General features: G+C 48.2%; 1 long non-coding RNA gene across 1 annotated transcript in view; it reads right to left on the minus strand.

Annotated features, from left to right (window-relative positions):
* The window catches only part of LOC138583127 (uncharacterized), a 500,026-nt gene extending 490,546 nt beyond the window's left edge, over window positions 1-9,480 (minus strand). The window contains exon 1 of the long non-coding RNA XR_011305162.1: window positions 8,033-9,480. This is a non-coding gene — a long non-coding RNA (uncharacterized lncRNA). The remainder of the gene's footprint in view (window positions 1-8,032) is intronic.
* Between the last annotated feature and the right edge of the window lie 1,951 nt (window positions 9,481-11,431).

Consider the following 11,431-nt stretch of genomic DNA (forward strand, 5'->3'; position numbering starts at 1 on the left):
TACATGTGAACCATATAGTAACACATTCTTGTTACTACTTACATTTTTTACAGCAGATTAACCCATACGTTTCCAAAAAGAAATGTGAAATACTGGTTCATGTGATCATATACCCGGACTGGATTTTTGTAACTCCCTCAAAATTACGCTGTGCGCATTGTCCATAAAATCTCCATGAGAGAACCAGTATCTAAAGCTCGGAAAGAGCTCCACTGGCTGCCTGTGGTGGCAAGAGTCCAGTTTAAAATTCTTAAGATAGGGCACAAAGGCTTATTTGGAGACGCTCCCACCTATCTGAAAGAAAGATTGACTCTTTATAAGCTTTGTCGTGCCTTGCGGTCTGGTGACAAACCATGGCTTGTCATTCCTCACTTTAAACTTGCAAGAGGGAATGGTAGATAATTCCCAATACTGGTCGGCAAAGCATGGAATGAACTACCAATGGAATTACGAGGGGACAAATGCCACTGCACATTTAGGAAAAGTATCATACTACATCTTCATCCTGTTAATGTACTTGGTATTTTTGTGTTTGTGTAGCGCCTTGAAGCCTAAGGGCTTCTACGCTTTATAAATATACATAACATAACAGGGCTTTCACCAGCAGCTGAAGCGCACATTCCTAGCCATTTGATTGGCTGCCCCCCCCCCGCATGCTAAATGAAACAAAATGACTACCATTACTTTCAGCCAATGTCGCCCAAAGCATGTAGCTTCATGCCCCACTCCCCCATTTCCAATCACCCACCAGCCACACCATTATTGGCACCTCTTGAACAATGTTTTTTTTTAAGCCATTAACAGGGCTGCGTGGCGGCTCTGCAATGGGCGTTATGATCCAAGCAGGAAATTGAAAAAAACAAAAAAAAAGCAGCCTTCAAGATAGCCCAGCAAGATGTAACGCTAGCATGTTCTCAGCTGGGCTCAGGTTCAAATCCCCAGTAGGGTGGGAAGCCAAAAACAAAGTTCCCTTGCTTGCCGTCCAGGAGCGGTGCTCCAGGTTTCAATTGGTAAGGCAGCGATGGAGAATATTCGGTAAAAGTAGCGCATGGTTGTACCTTTCAGTCCCCACCTACTTCAACCTCTGCTCATTGCTTGCTGCAAGAAACAGGACGGCATCCTGATGCGGCAGCAGAGGTGTCAAGAAACCAGAAATTAGAAGGCCTTGGACTTACTCCTCGACCTATATTTGGGTGTTCAAGAGTTTGTTTGCAGTGAAAGGGAAAGTCCTGAGGTTGGGTTTGAGCTTTCATTGTTGCACTGAGAGCACAAGCACAGCTGAGTCACATTGCAGACAGCGTAGAAACCACTGAGTCATGGACAAATATATGTGCTGACTTACGGTAAACATACCGCGTCAGAGAGCCGTCCACTCACAGCGTGATCAAGGGGCCAATCAAAAACTGATCGGAAGAGCAGGAATTATAGACCCCACCAGAAACGATCCCAGCCCCCCTATAGACAGTGAAAAAATTCTCCTTTGGTGCAGACTCTTTTGATGGCAAGCTCGATACAGGATTCTCTGTTGAGAAGACCCATTTCTCCAGGTGAAGTCTCACTACTTAGAGTGAACAAAACTGCCAAAGGTCACATCACAGGAATGAGGTAGTGGACTCCTTTGGCTGGGCTGTCACTATCGTGACCGTACAGTGCTTCTCAGGTGAGGTCTCACTGATGAGTGGGTACAGTAACTCAGACAAGTACTCATCAATGAGAGGGAACAACATTCCTCTAGGGTGGGAGAGCCTCACTCTTGTGAGGGAAGAAGGCTCCTCAGAGTGGTCTCATGACTGGGAGGACACAATCAAAGTGGCAAGGTACTAATAAAGAGTATGCACAAAACTCCAGGTGCGGTCTTACTAATGTGTGGGCGCAATGCAGCAGACGGGGTCGCTCTAAAGACTGGGAAAAATGTGGTATATAAGATTTGGCGTATGAGGGTTCCATGTCATTTCATCGACAGTAATTACTTTGTGGTAATTTACCACAAAGTAATTACTTTGAACGCTTGCTTTGAATGTTTTTCTTTTTATTATTATGGGGGTACCTCCCATGCCTCCCCTTCATTACTATTCCTACCCAAAACCCTCCCCACCTACTTTTTACCACATAATCCATAAATATCCATATTTTTCTAAAGTAAATATTACTTCGTAGTAAATTACCACAAAGTAACTGCAGTCGATAAAGCAAAAGGATACCTTTATGACTGGGCACACTGAGGCAGATCAGACCTCGCTACGGAGTGGGCACATTATTCCATATATTTGTCTCACTAATGACGGGATACACAAGGCTGATGGGATCTCAGTAATGAGTGGACACAGTGAGCCAGATGCTATCTTACTGACGAGTGGGCACAATATTCCATATTGTGTCTAACTAAGGACTGGGCACACTGAGCCAGATAAGAACTCACTGATGACTGGGCACAATATTCCATATTTTGTCTCACTGATGACTGGGCACACTGAGGCAGCTGAGATCTCACTGATGAGGGGGTAGAGTACTCCTGTTGCTTGTATTGGTCTGTCTTAACACCCGCTCTGGACCAGACACCAACCTGGGAGACCCACTTTGGGGAACATTTTTCCAGGACACTGCCTTGGTTGTCCTTGCTACCAGATGTACATGATCCATTCCAGCCAGAATGCATTTTTTCAGCTCCAGTATCACCACCTGTTTTTAGGAGATTTAGAGTGATTGGAAAATTAGATGTAACCACGCCCAATTTTTTAATCAAATATAGCACCAATGGGATTGTTCATAAAGACTTGGGGTGTACTGAATTCGGCCCCGCTGAGTGCTGAAGTGCTACTGACTACAAACCTTTAGGGTGCTAAAGCCTTTCGTTCTACCCATGATGCTCATAGACGAGGAGGCATTTGAAAAATGTCTTTTCATTAATGGATAGTATTTTTTCTTTCTTTTTCAGGCGGGTTATGGTTGTGGTGTTTTGGGTCAAGATAAAAGACACCAGCTAAAATATACAGGGAATGCAAAGTCCTGCGTGATTCTTGGGTGATCCTGTAGGGAACGGACAATGCTCATGTTCTGATCTTTAATTGGCATGTGCATGTTGATTTGACTTATTTGCTTCACTTGGACATCCATTTGGTCCAAGTTTCTAAATTGTGAACTTGTATCTCCTGATCATTATTACACAAATATCCCTCTGTAATGTTGGATGGAGTATTTCTGCTGAAAAAGTCTTGGGCCTTTTGGTTAAAAATATTGTTTGTAAAACTATTAAATAGGCATATTCTTTAGTAACATCTGTCCCTTTACTCGATTCAAAGCGACTAATTTTGGCAACATCAGAAAGCTAAAGAGCAGGAGTTGTAACCTGGGATTTGATATTGCAAGCACACCTCTGTCGCAGGCACACTTCCCACTGTGCCATCTTACTTGCTGTATAACCTTAGCCTGCAGGCTGAATACAGTTCTTTGCTGCAGGCACACTACTTCCTGAGATATTTTATCCCAGGATCTCTGCAGCAGTTATAGTAATCCATTTAATGATATTACCTGGATTGTGAATTGGAACCTGTAACTTTCAGATTACTGGCACAGGCCGTCAGCAGATCAATAAGACCCTAATGAAAATAACATTTTCCAATAGTGAGTTGATAAACTATTGGCCCAGCTCAATGGTTTTCAACTGCAAAATACAGGGGAGACCAGAGACATCTCATTGAACATTCAAAATATTGAGTCTTGCTTCTGCTTAGACCTCCCCAGCAAGCCACCAGATTAAAGTCTGTCTGCCCAGCACATGAAGGGCTTTCACACCTTTCCTCGTCCTGTACCAAATCAAACAAGTGACAGAAGCATTGATTTAATGACCATTTCAAAGGTTCACATGATATGTCGGAATGATTCCAGGCACTGCAGTCAAAGCAGTACTTAATGTATATTGTAGGGGAAACTATTCGGCTTCAAGTGAAAATTAATGATGTTTTCGGCTGTAGCTGAAAATCTCATTTTCAGCCAGAATTCGGTCGAATACTTGCTCGAAGCTGAATTGCGGTACATCCCTAATAAAGACTTCCTTCAGGTGTAGGCAATATTAAGACTGAGCTTCGACAACCAGGAAGTCTTTCCATTTAAACGCAACACAGGCCCCAGCATCTCATCACAGGTGGTCATATTTGTACTTCTCGAAATACCACGCTGTGCATGGGGCTCTTCTTACCGAATCAGTTCCACCGTCCAGCGGCTAAAAATAAGGATGAATGATGCAGGGACTTGCGTGCGCCTGCCTGGCCGCCGAATGTTGCCTTTCAAATCACAATTTGAAAGACATGTTGGATTTTGGCTGACCAAGAGAAGAAGCTACAGATCCAAAACTCCACTTTTTTCAATACAAAACTTAAGGGGTGATGGTCACGGTGCCAGAATACACCCGTGCTATTCAGGGAACGTATGTTTCCCGTGGCCATGTGGAAGAAGGTAATCCAGTCCCGTTTTTACTTGGAATTATGGGACTTGTACTTTTTAAAAAAAATTCAAATGGGGAAGAAAAACAACAAGTCCCATGGTTCAAATGGGGGAAAAAGGAGGACTGGGGGTCTTTTCACGCCTGGTCAAGAGAAACTTGAGCTTTGACTATTTTCCTCCAATTCCGCGTGTTTCCTGAGCACAGGCAAATTCAACCTGTGCACAAACTCAGAACTGGACTCGGATTCAAAGCACATTTATTTATTTATTTATTTATTTATTTATTTATTTTAACACTTATAGAGCGCACTTAACCCTGAGGCATCAAGGCGCTTAACTTGTAAACACTCATGTACTTTATATCCAAATAACTGAATACCTGTGACGTCAGGCAAAGCCTGAAATACATTATTTCAATCTAGATTCAATGTCGTAAAGCCTCTGTAAACAATCACAACTGCAGAGAATGGTAACAAAAGCAACTGACATGGAAAGATGCAATGAGAGAGAGGAGACGCTCATTTTAAGGGAACTTCCGCTGACAGTTTCCAGTCGTTAGTTGGTGACAAAGCGGTAAAATGAGCCAGGGCCTGTCCACCTTTTCATGTAATGTGGCAGGGCCCCAATGCGTGAGCAAGGCGACCCCCAACAAGCATTGCACAACCACAACCTTGGGGGAGTCATTACACATGGTCACGTATTACAAGGAATAAATTACCCACAGTTCATAAAAAGTACCTTCCCTCCACCTGAGGCGTCCGTTCGTTACATGATCACAGAAATACAGTATAATCTGCAGAAGGCCCTGCGTTGTCTCAAGCGTCCACCGCGCTCTAGATGACGGATGTCCAACACATGAAAAAAATGTGGTATCATTTTAAAGTCTCACAGCGAAGCGGGCAAAGGAGGTGTCGCTGAGGCAGACCCAGGGACTCAACCGTGCATTGAGGAAGGTCAGAAGGCAAGAAACACGTTGGAATACTGCTTCAGCAGGAGCACAGGCGCAGATCCACCCACAAACGAATCGAGACGAGGCCCTGCCTTCCCCTCCCGTACCTGTACCCCCTGCATGGAACCCTCCGACTCCGCTCCCCATGTCCTTGCAAGAGTACCCTTATAGGCAGGCTCGGACTGGTTTATAGGGCAACAGGGCAATACCCGGACCCAAAATGCTAGTGTGGGCCCGTTTTTTTAGTCAAAGTGGGACCTTTTTTGGCTCATGTGGGCCATTTTGAAGAGTTATTACACCATGCGTCCAGTAGCTTTGCCCAATGTTACTGAATACATTTTTAAATTCACAATTTGCATCACATTTTATCCAAAAACTCCCCCTTGGGAACTACTCAGTCTGTCACCAAAAGAATGCAATTGTGGGCCACTTTTTAATTGGTGCCCGAGGCAATAGTATGTCCCAGCCCGACGCTGCTTCAAGGCCTTTTCTTCCAATCCTATCCATATTAGTGCGCCCCATCATTGCACCCCCTTCTTGTACAGAACTGTGCTGCTTCTCAAGCAGGTTTGCCCAGCATCTACACACCACACACATTCACCTTCAAAGGGCAAAAGGCAGCCTTGAAACCTATAACCCTGGGGCAGCAGGGGCCTGCCAGTGCTGCATTAGCCATGTGAACCTTTCCACCAGCCGAAGGCGTGGGCATCCCCCCTGAAGACACAGGGAGCTGCTGTGGGTGTCAAACAAATGTCCGTGGTCCTTCGATAGCAGCAGCCCCCAGGCCCACCCAACGTGGCGACAGCAGATATCTGTGGTTTACATCTTAGGAGAAGCTCCCCCCAGGGCAACTGGCTGAGCTACTCTGCTGCAACCCACTGAGCTATATCACAGACCAGACGTGGGCTAGAGCACAGGCCCCAGTAGCTGAGTTATAGGCACAGATCAGAACCTCAACAACCCAAAGGGACACAAAAGGAGCTATGACGGCGGCCAACTGGTAGCCACCATAGCCATACCAATGGCCACTCACTGAGCAATATCACAGACCACAAGCCACGCGTGGGCTAGAGCACAGGCCCCAGTAGCTGAGCTATAGGCACAGATCAGAACCTCAACAACCCAAAGGGACACAAAAGGAGCTATGTCGGCAGCCAACTGGTAGCCACCATAGCCATACCAATCGCCGCCACCTGAGCTACCCCACTCGCCCCCACCCGCGATATTCTCCAAGATAAAAATTGAAGGAGCCCCGTGACCAACAACTGAATGAACTGGCTGCCAACATGGCTACCTCACTGGCTACCTACTATAGGGTCTATATGACTGGGTAACTACTGCTCTGCTGCAGACCCAACCAAGAGAGGTACACAGCTGGCAGCCACCTGGGAAACTTCAGCGGGCACAGATGAGCTGGCACTACCAACAGTGGCTGAACTATGCCACTGCCCACCATCGACCAGCCCTCTTGCCCTAAACTGATCTACCCGCTGGCACGGGTGGACCGAGAAGGCAAAGAGGCCCTGGAAAGAATGTTCAAAGTTGCCCATATTACACATTTTGAGGAGCCCAACCCTTTTCCAGTGGGAACATTTGGAAATACCACACAAAAGAGGCCCAGGCGGCAGAGTTCAATCGGGAAATCGACAGAGTTTCTTATATGCCAGTCCACCCTTGCCTGCTGGCCACCAACCGAGGCTTCTAATTGGCCACCAGAGAGGTCGACCAGTAGCAGGACACTCCCCACATTCGGGGGGTCCTCGCCTCAGAGGTCCCCTCTCTGCTACAGCGACATCACATACTCATGGTGTACAGGAACACCCACTGGAGAAGGCTGGCAAGCAGAGTCGTACCCCCCTGTGCCAGCTCACAACGGAGCGCACCTGTCTTAAAATGACCTACTGTTGAGCGAACATCGCACTTCCCCGCACCAGCAGAAAAGTCAAGCTACGTTGGTCCCACACGAGGGAGCCAGGTGTGTGGCAAGCATGCGGGCACGCTTTGGGACAGAAGCTACTTCGTGTAGACAGCCTAGTGCTTCGACGCCAGAGGAGAGTGGTGTCCCTGAGTTTTAGCTAAGCTACGATGTATCTGCCTGTCAAGCAGCACGGATTACACACTGGACGGTTTCATGTTTCCTTACAAAGCAAAAAAACGGGAAGAAATAAATTTTGCCAAAGTGCTCCCGTGTCTTCTGTAGCACTTGAGGGACACCAGTCCACCCTCAAAACTTTCCCAAAAGGCATCGAGATTTTGCAAGAAATACATAGCGCCGAGAATGTGCTAGATATGGCGCGATGTAAGTTCCGCCGCCGCCACACTACATCACGTACCTACAAAGCCCTTGAAGCAGATGCTGTCGGCTGAACTTAATGCAACGTTCACAATAGTCATCCAATGAGCGGACAGCATAAAGGAAGCGTCTATGCGCATTGCTAAGCGTCTATAAATAAATAAATAAATAAGGCGCCTGCTGATGATAATCATTGTCTTTCAAACGAACACCATCGCTGCCCTGCGGCTAATGAGCCGCCTGCTGCTGAGAACGAAGCGAGAACAGAAGGAACAGTAAGTACCCGACCTCCCCCCTACCCCCGCCCCCCTTCATGCCCCAAGCCACCGCACTTCCCAGGCTGCACCTACCTCCACTGCAGGACCCCCACATACATCCACATGGTCCTGGGCAGCAATCCGCAGAAAACAGGGCCATTCCACAACGAGGGAGACGGCAACAAAAAAAACATCCAGGTTTATCCCAAGAATTCGGACCATTCCAAATGCGGGAGGGCGCAGAGGACCGCGGGCATTTCCACTCGGCAAGCCATCCGTGCTGGGGAGGGGGGCAGGGGGGCAGCCCGATGCGGTGTTAGCCAAACACCCACACTCGCCCTCTTGCTTGTTTTAGACCAAGAGGCAATCCAGAAAATACGAAAAAACCAAAAGCAGTTTTTCGAAAAATCAACTTGTCTTTCAATGCGCCGCAAGTCACACTTTGAATCGCGCATCCTGGGCACGCTCCCTGCCGCCCGTGGGCAGCATTTGAAAGTCCGCGGGAAGGCAGCCTTCGGTCCGCGGATGCCACCCGCACGGCTTCCGCTATCGGGCATGATACCCCTATCCCGGACACCTGGCAGATACTGCCCCTGGCCTTAGCCATCCCCCACAGTCCGGGGGTCACCTGCAGGCACATTCCAAGGGTGGCAGACACATCCCAGGCAGCGCGAGGGAAAACCTGCCCCGCTTCAAAGTCATTACTGGTCCGCGGCAGACACTTCCTGGCCTGTGGCTGTCGCCCCCTGTGGTATGTGAGATCAGCCAACTCCCCCCACCTGCTTCACCCGAGGCAGGGGGCACAGGATAGCCATACACGTTCCTCTGTGAGGGGACACACAACTGCAGAGCATCGCCCGCACACCCACAAAACCAAGCACGATCCAAAAAGCAATGCAGAAAGAACTTCCAGCTGCTTCTTAAAACAATGTCATTGAATCCACCGCTTCCAGAACAGATCCAAAAAGCCAAAGAGAGAGACAAGTGGAAAAAAAGACACGGGCGATGAGTTCCACGTGTTAAAAATAAAAAATAAAAAAAAAGGAAAAGTTGAACAAAATATCCAAGTCAAAAGAAGATAAAAGGTGGGGAAAAATGAATGGTGCGCTCAGCGCAATGTTGCAGAAAGTGCACTTCTGTCAAAAGGTCGCACCATGTAGCACCTTGAAGGGATGTGCCATGAGGCTGTAGTCCCCGACTGCTGAAGCAGACTCTCCCCTGCCGGCTCTGCTGCGCAGGAAAACGACGTTAGCAGCGGACAATCCTTGGGCGTAGAGCGCTAGCGCATGGTGACCTGCGGGGTCAGGGCCGCGGGCAGCAGATGGACCCGTCGGACTCCAACGCGGCCGGCTGTTCCACGGAGCTCGCTGCCTGGTGTCTGAAAGAGCCCTGGGCAGATGATGTCTGGAAAGGTGCAGAGAGCCGACGCTAGCTGTCTCGCAGGATGACGGCTGCACCTGGTTCCTGCCGCTCTCTCTGGACACCCGTCTCCTGTGCTTCCACGAGCCTGTGTGAAGCGACTCGCTGCACTCCCCGCTTCGCAGCGTTTCAACTTCATGGGAAGTGCCAAACCCCCCCCAGCCCACATCCTGCGCTTCAGGCGTGCAGAGCTGCTGTACAGCAGCGCCACCCACTGGCACTCTCCGGAGCCCAGGGAGGATCAGACATCCTGTTCTCATGTAAGCTGCGCTGCGGGCTTCATGACAAATGCTTTCAGCGAGCCGGCAGTGCCTCGTGGTCTTGCTGCTGCCACTGCTACTCGCACTACTGCTGCATCTACTCCCCCCTCCCCCTACTACTCCATCTTCTCTTGCTTCTACTCCTATCACTTAGAATTATAATACAAAAACAGAGTAAGCAGAATCCTTTCGCTCTGCACCATCTGATGAAGATGTCTATGTGACTTCGAAAGCGAATGCGTTGTTCCATTTATTAAACAATAAGCCCCGAGCTTGGGGGGCATTATAGCTTCAGATAATGCCCCGGATCCCATAGTTACAGGCCCTAGCGAAGCAAGGGCCTTAACGCAGGCCCCAGCCATTATCTGTAGCGATAATACCTCCTCCACCCAGCAAGGAGGTTACTGCTATTAGTTCCCCAGTTCCCCCGGCCAGCTGGACCGGGGCATTAATAGATTCTTTTGGGAAACAGAAAAAAAACCAAGATGGCGATTCGTACAGCTGGGGGACACACCAGGAAAATTGCTATTCCCGGCGCTGGTGAGGGACCAAGCAGCAGAAGGTAAGTGGGCGCAGAGGCAATATGTATAAAAAGGGACTGGGGGGGTCAAGGAGAAAAGGACGCAGGCACAGGGGAGAACTTACCCGAGCACCCGGCAGCGGAAGATGGCGGCCTCCAGCACTGAGGCGGCTCAGGGCAGCAGGATTACCATATAGTAATGCCCACGCTCTGAGCATCCTCATTGGCTGGGAGTACTAGGCCACGCCTCTGCTGGGTACTAATGTATAATATCTCCAGTTAGTCTTATAAAGGGTATCAAAATCTGCATTTTGTTAATGTTAAAGGATATTTGTACCGCGCACTACCACCACCTGAGTGGTCCCCTGGAGCTCTGGCGGCCCTGAAAAAGGGAAAGGGGGTGAGTTAGTGGGAATAAGCTGGAAAAGTGCAAGAGAGTAGTGATGTGCTGTTGGCAGCCTCAGCCCGGTGGGTCCATTGGCTGGCCTTGGGGTGTTTTACGGTCGGTAGCCGTCGTGTGCTGTTGTGCGAGTTAGTGTGTGGTTTGTTTTGTTGTTGCAGTGTAGTGAAGTTTGTGTGGATTGTTGTGTGGTAGGCTTGTGGTTGTGTTTGGTTAGAGTTTGAGAGGTGTATGCAGAGGGGTGAGATAGTGGATTGGTTAATTGGCATTGCTGTCTTTGCAATTATGTCTGGGTGTGATGCTTGCTAACATTCACTATTCCATCTGGTTGTGGCACTTGCTAATCTTCAATATCCTATCCAGATATGAGGCAGGCTAGCGATCGCGATTCCATCTAAGTGCGACACTTGGTGACATTCCCAGTTTCATTTAAGTTTGGTACATGCTAATATTCACGTTTCTATCTAGATGCGATGCTGGCTAAAGTTAAGAATTCCATCTAAGTGAACATTCACATCTCCGTCTAGATGCAACGTAAGCCAAAGTTAAGAATTCCATTTTGTGTGAATGAAGAAATGAGAGAATGCTTTTTTTCTCTTATGGTGTTTTGATAACACTATCAACCACATTGAGTGGCGGTGCCCAGGTGCCTTACTCAAACAAGGAGTGAAACACAGGTTTTCCTATTTACATTTTGCCATTTCTCTAGTGCTGTTTGACTGACCAATGGAGTGAAAGAATGAATGGGCAATTGACCAACTTTCTGAGTTCCTGGATGAGCATTGGAGTTAATGACCGAGCAGCGGTGTGAGTGGCTACTCAAGTGATTACATGGCTAAATGCCTTGAATGCTTGGGTGAGAAATCTATTGAATGCAGGAATGCCTGGGTCCA

The sequence above is a fragment of the Ambystoma mexicanum genome, chromosome 3q (assembly GCF_040938575.1).
Source record: "Ambystoma mexicanum isolate Mex_15411 chromosome 3q, UKY_AmexF1_1, whole genome shotgun sequence".
Classification (NCBI taxonomy): Eukaryota; Metazoa; Chordata; class Amphibia; order Caudata; family Ambystomatidae; genus Ambystoma; species Ambystoma mexicanum.